We start from the raw sequence: 6,332 nt of genomic DNA on the forward strand, positions 1-6,332 counted from the left end.
TATTTAAAAAGAGGAAAAGTCACAAATTCTGCAAGCAGATTATTTCAAATCTGAGGGGGATTTGTAAACCCTTTTACTGGTTCAAGTTAATGACATTTTTTTAAAAACCAAAACTGCTAAAGAAAATCACTTATGTTATTTGTATTCAAGTAAATTTAAAATAATGTTATCCTGAAAATTAGCAATATATATGGGATAACTGGAGGTGGCTTATTGGTTACAAACTATGGTTGGCATTTTTATTCTAGTTGCTCTGGGTTGGTCAGTATAATGTACACAGTGCAAAGGGTCAGAAAATCGTTTGAATGATGAGTGCATAAATAATTAATATTTAGTTCTTAAATCACTTGTGCCACTCTTCAATACTTTTTATATATTTTTAAATTATGCCATATTGTCTTTAATTAAGTATGAAGACCCTTCCAATCACATCACTTAGAGATCATTTCACCCACTGCTCTGTTTGGCTGCCTGTCTCTTGTTTCTCCTCAGCAATGGTGAGGTGGGTCCATTTTCCTTGGGGAAGAGAAATCCATGGTTTGTCGCTTTTGCCAATAACTAAGATTTTGGACAGCCCAGTGGTCAAGCCGTTGCCTGTGGCATCTTTCACACAAACCACATAGAAAGAACCAGGATGTCTCTCTCTGATGGTGATCATACCACGTCTTCCCAGGTCAGCACCTCTGGTCACCACATACAGGGTACCAGTGTCAAACTTGATGAAATCGGTAATCTTGCCAGTTTCCAAATCAATCTGAATGTGTCATTCATGCTGATGAGGGGACAAGGGTACCAGTTGGTGTAAGCATCATGGGTCACCAGATGGGGGCTCCTTTTGTGCCCCGGAAGATCGTTCTCACTTTGCACAACTTGTACTTGGCTTCCTCAGGTGTGAGATGATGAACAGCAAAGCGAGCCTTGGTGTCACAGGTGAGACAGCAATTCTCTTCAGTGTTGTCCATGCTGATGACATCTAGGAAATGAACTATTAGGGTAGGTTATACCAGATCGGACCCTGCCATCAATCTTACTGAGCTGCTGCATACAGATGTTTACCTCCTCTCCTTCATGCTTAAGTCAGAATGATGAAGGGTGGACATTCTCACAGTTTGTGGGGACTGCCAGATGGACAAGCAGCCAACACACTGGTCAGTGTATCAGCATCCCATGCTTTGGAGCTGTGACACACTTCAGATGCTTCTTAGGACCACAAGCCATGGCTGCACTAGCCACAAAAAAGAGCATTCTTCAGTTCTGTTTAGCTTGTCTAAATTTCCTCTGTGTTCAACTTGGCTCTGAAATCTACTTTGTTTTCTCAAAATGGTAGAAAGGAAAAAAATAATTCCTGATCATTTAGATCCTCTCCAAACTCAAGAATATCCGTGTCTAAAAGTATAACCAGAAAAACAAGTATAATGTACATGCCAGAATTTTATTCTTTCATTCATCCTTTTGCTCATTTATAATTTGGTAAGTTTTTATGGCATACCTTCTCTATACCAGGGCATTTGTGAGACTCTGGATAAAATGTGGTCTCTTGGAACGTTCATGTTATTAAGAGGCAGTATTGTGTGATAGCTGCCGTCCTTGGGATATGCACAAGGTTACTAGAACACTTTGGGGAACACCTTTCTTAGCTACTGGAACACTTTGGGAGTTACTTTTCTTAGATGAGAAATTTGGGGTTAGTTTCTGGAGAAAGTGGCACATGAGCTTAAAGATGAATAGAAGCGCGCCATAGAAAGGGAAGGACATTCCAGAGGTGACATTATATGCATGAGAACCACTGGTTCAAAGGCAGAGAGGCACAGCTGAGTGATAACTTAGAGAGTGCCACATGGTCCAGTGGCATAGAGAATGAAAAGCTCTGTGAGGCAAGAGGGGAGGCTAGAACTTTGCATGTCATGTTAATTTGGCACTTTCTCCTAAAAGCTCCCTTAAAACCTTTGATGGGTTTTAACCACTGGATTGGGGTGATCAGATCTGTTTTTTGAATGACAGTGCCAGTAGGAAGGAGTGTGGCAAATGAATTGAGGGTGGGGTGCGAGCATTGTGGTCTGGGATCAAGTTAGAAACTATTGCAGTAATCTAGGCGAGAAGTGATGAGGTCCTGAACTAGACAGTTAACTATTTCCCAAAGACATAAAAACAAATCTCTTACACAATCCTGGGCCAGATGCTTCAAACAGTTATTTAGAGGAAGGCAGATACTATCTGCTTGCATGCAGAGCTAGTTAATTTCTTTCTTATTTAAAAAAAAATCATAATCTCTCAATGCAATTTTGAAACTATATGATATTTTAGACTCCCTAAGAAAGAACAACAGATAGGCAGACATTAAATCATCCATGCTTACAAATAGTCTACCTCTTTTTCAGGCAACTCTATGCATGTTAATCGGAACCTAACCCGTAAATTTTAATCATAACATGTTCTGTCATCTGCCAATGTATTTTAATGTCTATGTAGGTATGACCATATGCCACGAGGAACGAATGAGCTGGAAAGATCAAAACCAGTTGATCTGGTTCTGTGATTTATAATTTCCAAATCAACATGAAGAGAAAATAGCAGGCATCAAACATCCATCTATGCTTGTACCAGGTCATACACTGTAATTCTATCCAAGTACAAGTTTCCATGGTAAACAGGGCAAGACTTGCCAACACTTCACAGGTTTCCAAAAAGCAGCTATGTCCCCCTTGGGAGAACTCTGTAACTGGAAAAGAAAATCTTCATGGATGAAATCTCCAGCAAAATAAAGTCACAGACTGTATTTCTGCAGCAGGCCTTTTGCCAAATGTCTCATCAACAAGCATGGCGCTGGCAGTGATCCATCCTATGGTAGAGGTGGTAGAATGCTCCCGCCAAATCTTGTTTTCATTTGCTCACAGCTTCCTAGAAAAAAAAAAAAGCCTTACTTTGAGTTAAAATTTTCCACGTTTCATCCCAGTCCAAAGGTGACTTAAAATTTTTTTTTTTTGGAAAGTTGAATTAAAGTCAACTGAAATTTGTAAAGTTTAGTCATTTGGGGAGCTATGTGTACACAAAGATCTGACTGGGTAACACCAAAAAATTACATTTTCCTTGTGACTTTTGGAAGACTAACTCCTTTTGGATGTTTCTTTTGAAAGGATTTAACCCTGTCTAAGTTACAGGGGCAAGAAACCAACCGTTTTTTTTTTTTTCAACTTACTCAAACAGGATTTGCCAATGAAGAACTAATAAAATAAGACTTTACATATTAAATCAACTAGTGGTTTTAAAAACATTTGAAATGTCCCCATGTACGTTTGATAGAGAAAAATTAAAAATAATGAGTTTAAGTCAAATAAATTCAACAAATCTAAGTATTGGGCTCTAACTGGATGCTCAGGATTTGAGGTGTATAAAGCTGTGTAAGGCAGTTGCCATCCTCAAGGAATGTATTATTTGGGAGTGGAGATAAGAGTGATAAAAATGGCAAGAAGGCAGAATACAATGAGTGTTAGAGCAGAGGTGTAAGCAAAGTGATGTGGGACCACCAAATTAGGAGAAATTAATGTTGATCGGAGGCTAGGAATAGTTTACTCTGGGTTTTGAAGGACTGAGGGTGACGAAGATCAGTGGGTTGGGGAGGCCACCTCAGACTAGAGTAGTATAAGCAGAGCCTTTGGGGTTAGAAATGGGACTAGTCAGGGTGGCTGGAGTGTTGGATATGACAGAGGAAGAAATAGAAAATAAAGTTAGGAAAAGTTGAAAAGTTAGGCTCAGAGTTTCTCCATGGATGTGCTATTGGTATTTTGGTGTGCATAGTTCTTTGTCATCTCAGGGGACGTCCTGTATATCCCCTGTGCCTGCCTTCTAACATCTGGTGGTCTTCCATGTTATTTGGACCACTGAGAAGAACCCCCGGACATTTTCAAACACCCCTGAGGGAGGAGGCAATGTCACCTCTGTAGGAAATGACTGAGGGAGCCTTGGATGCCATGTTTGAGGGCCATTCCTCAGTTCTGTAGGTGGTAAGAATCTACTAGACGCTTCTGACCAGACCAAGAGCATGATCAGATTTGGGGTTCAGGACAGTAATTTCTGGAGATGGAATCAGAGGAGAAAAACAATTGGGAAGTAGGATAATCAGTGCAGTCTATTGCGATAGTGTAGGCAAGAGTCAGTGTGTATTTGAACTAAACAATTTCATCACGTTCATGCCTGAAAACATGAATAGACGATTTTTTTTCAGTTATTCCTCCTGCCTCTGAAACTCCATAGCACTGCACTGCAGAACTCTTCGTGCTGTAGCTACTTTCCTGTTTTTTCCTTTCCCCAAATTAATATCATATGGTAAAGTCAGCATTACAAAAACAAGATTTTTAGAGGGTGATCATAACACCCTTTCTAATTGTAGAATAAACACGTGGGGGATGGAAAGTTGTATTTAAAAAAAAAAACCAAAACCAAAAAACAAGACAAAAGTAATGGTGTCTCTCTGTTTCATTTTAGATAATGTTTGGGTTCTTTCACTTCTTGACTGTTTTTCTCTTTCTTTCTCTTCTTCTTCTTTTTTTAAAGGTTCTGTTGACAGTAGATTGAAAAGTTTTGAATCCCAGATGTCAGTGCAGTGGAAACTCAAAGTGGATAGGCAGATGGAGTTTGTCAGAGGCACCACTAGTTGCCAAAACAGAAGGTGATGCCCCAGACGGGGAGACATGGAGGTAGTGCCACCCCTGATGGGAGCAGGCATGCACCCGACTGCTGCTGAAGCGCAGAGCGCATGGTCCCCCTCACAGCACCGGTCTGCATGTAGCACAGGGTGTCCTGACTCAACACGGCAGCCATGATCGCATCTTGTAATGTGTCCTTCTCCCCCAGCTGCTGAAATATTGCTGCCTTCTGGTTTTCTTAAGGAACTTTGGAAGGGACTGTACTGACAGAAGATCAACCACAGATATGTTAGGCTTCAGTTTTCCCTAAAAAAAAAAAAACAACAAAAAACAAACAAAAAGCCCTCTTCAGGAAACGTTCAGGTGGTTTTTCATTTGAAACAAAATGGGATTTCAAGAACATTAAGCAGCTGAAAACTTGTACCACATTTATGCGAAAGCCCAAGGATTTGAGATCGCACATTTGAATCTGATCCTATTCATTAGTGAGGCTCTCCTTCTCCAAACCCCATCCTTTTAGCTCTGCTTCTATTAAAGCCTTCTAAAACTGGCTCAGGTCCCCACTCGGATTTTCTGGGGTTAGATTCCCTTCAGGTTCTCTTACGCAAAATTGTGAATTTTGCTCCTTAGTGAGGAATATACTGAAAAAAATAATTATAGCAATACTTTTGATTTTCCTGGTACTTTATAGTTTAAAAAAAAAAGCGTTTTCATATATATTAGCTCATTAAATCCTCTGAGGCTCAAAGGATTAAGGGACTTACCCAAGGTCACAGAATGGAAAATCCAGAACTCAAGTCCAGGTCTTTTCATTCCAAGCACACACTGTTCCTTCTGAAGTTTGCTATTCAGTGTTGAGCACTTTGATCTCCTAAACCGATGGGAGGGCCAGAGATTTCGGGGCAGTGAGATCTCATAGTTTCGACCTGGGGGCTGCCGCCTTGAAGAATGAGGGTCAGTTCCACTGGCAGGTTCTAGCACTGCCTTTGAGAAATTGCTATGATGGTGCAGCTTTTGTGGATCGTGGCCTTCAGTGACGGGGGTGCCAGTGGCCTCAGCTCCCGCTGACCCTTCCTCCCTAGAGTGTTGCGTGCTGTGACTCCCAGCCACATCTTTTGCTGGCCGCGGTATCCCCAGTTACTCCTGTCAACAGCTCTTGAAAGGTCCTGCGGGTCACCCCAGAGCCTCCTGCTTCCTGGAGTAGCTCCTTGGCAAGCAGACAGCACAGAATCGAAACCTTAGCATCCCCTCTATGGGCAGATCACAGTTCTGGCGCTCCACAGCTTGTCCTGGAACTTCTTCAAATTGGCCCCCAAAAGTGACTCAGGGGAAGCAAGACTCTGTAAAGGGCCTGTAACTTCACACTACTGGCTTCTTGGGTTTTGCTGGACTCAGATGGATTTGCGTCCACAGAATCTCCTTGGTTCAGAGTGAGTGCCTTGACATTCGTCTCTCAGAAGTCGCATGTGCAGCCCATACAATTTCTCTCTCCATGCTCATCTTTCCTTACTGTGCATTTATGTGGATTGAATCCCAGAAACTGCTGTAGGTATCTCCACATTCTGAAGAGACCCTGGGTTATGTAGAAACTCAAAATGAATCCCCCAACCCACTTAGCAATAATAGTAAGGTTAAGATTTACTTAGGGCTCGTGACATACCCAGAACCATTCTAAAGGCTTCCTATTAA

General features: G+C 41.5%; 1 pseudogene; it reads right to left on the reverse strand.

Moving 5' to 3' along the window:
• Window positions 1-447: 447 nt before the first annotated feature.
• On the reverse strand, window positions 448-1,218 carry LOC109385166 (40S ribosomal protein S4, X isoform-like; annotated as a pseudogene).
• Window positions 1,219-6,332: the final 5,114 nt, after the last annotated feature.

This window comes from Hipposideros armiger, unplaced genomic scaffold, assembly GCF_001890085.2.
Source record: "Hipposideros armiger isolate ML-2016 unplaced genomic scaffold, ASM189008v1 scaffold_6, whole genome shotgun sequence".
In the NCBI taxonomy this organism is placed as follows: Eukaryota; Metazoa; Chordata; class Mammalia; order Chiroptera; family Hipposideridae; genus Hipposideros; species Hipposideros armiger.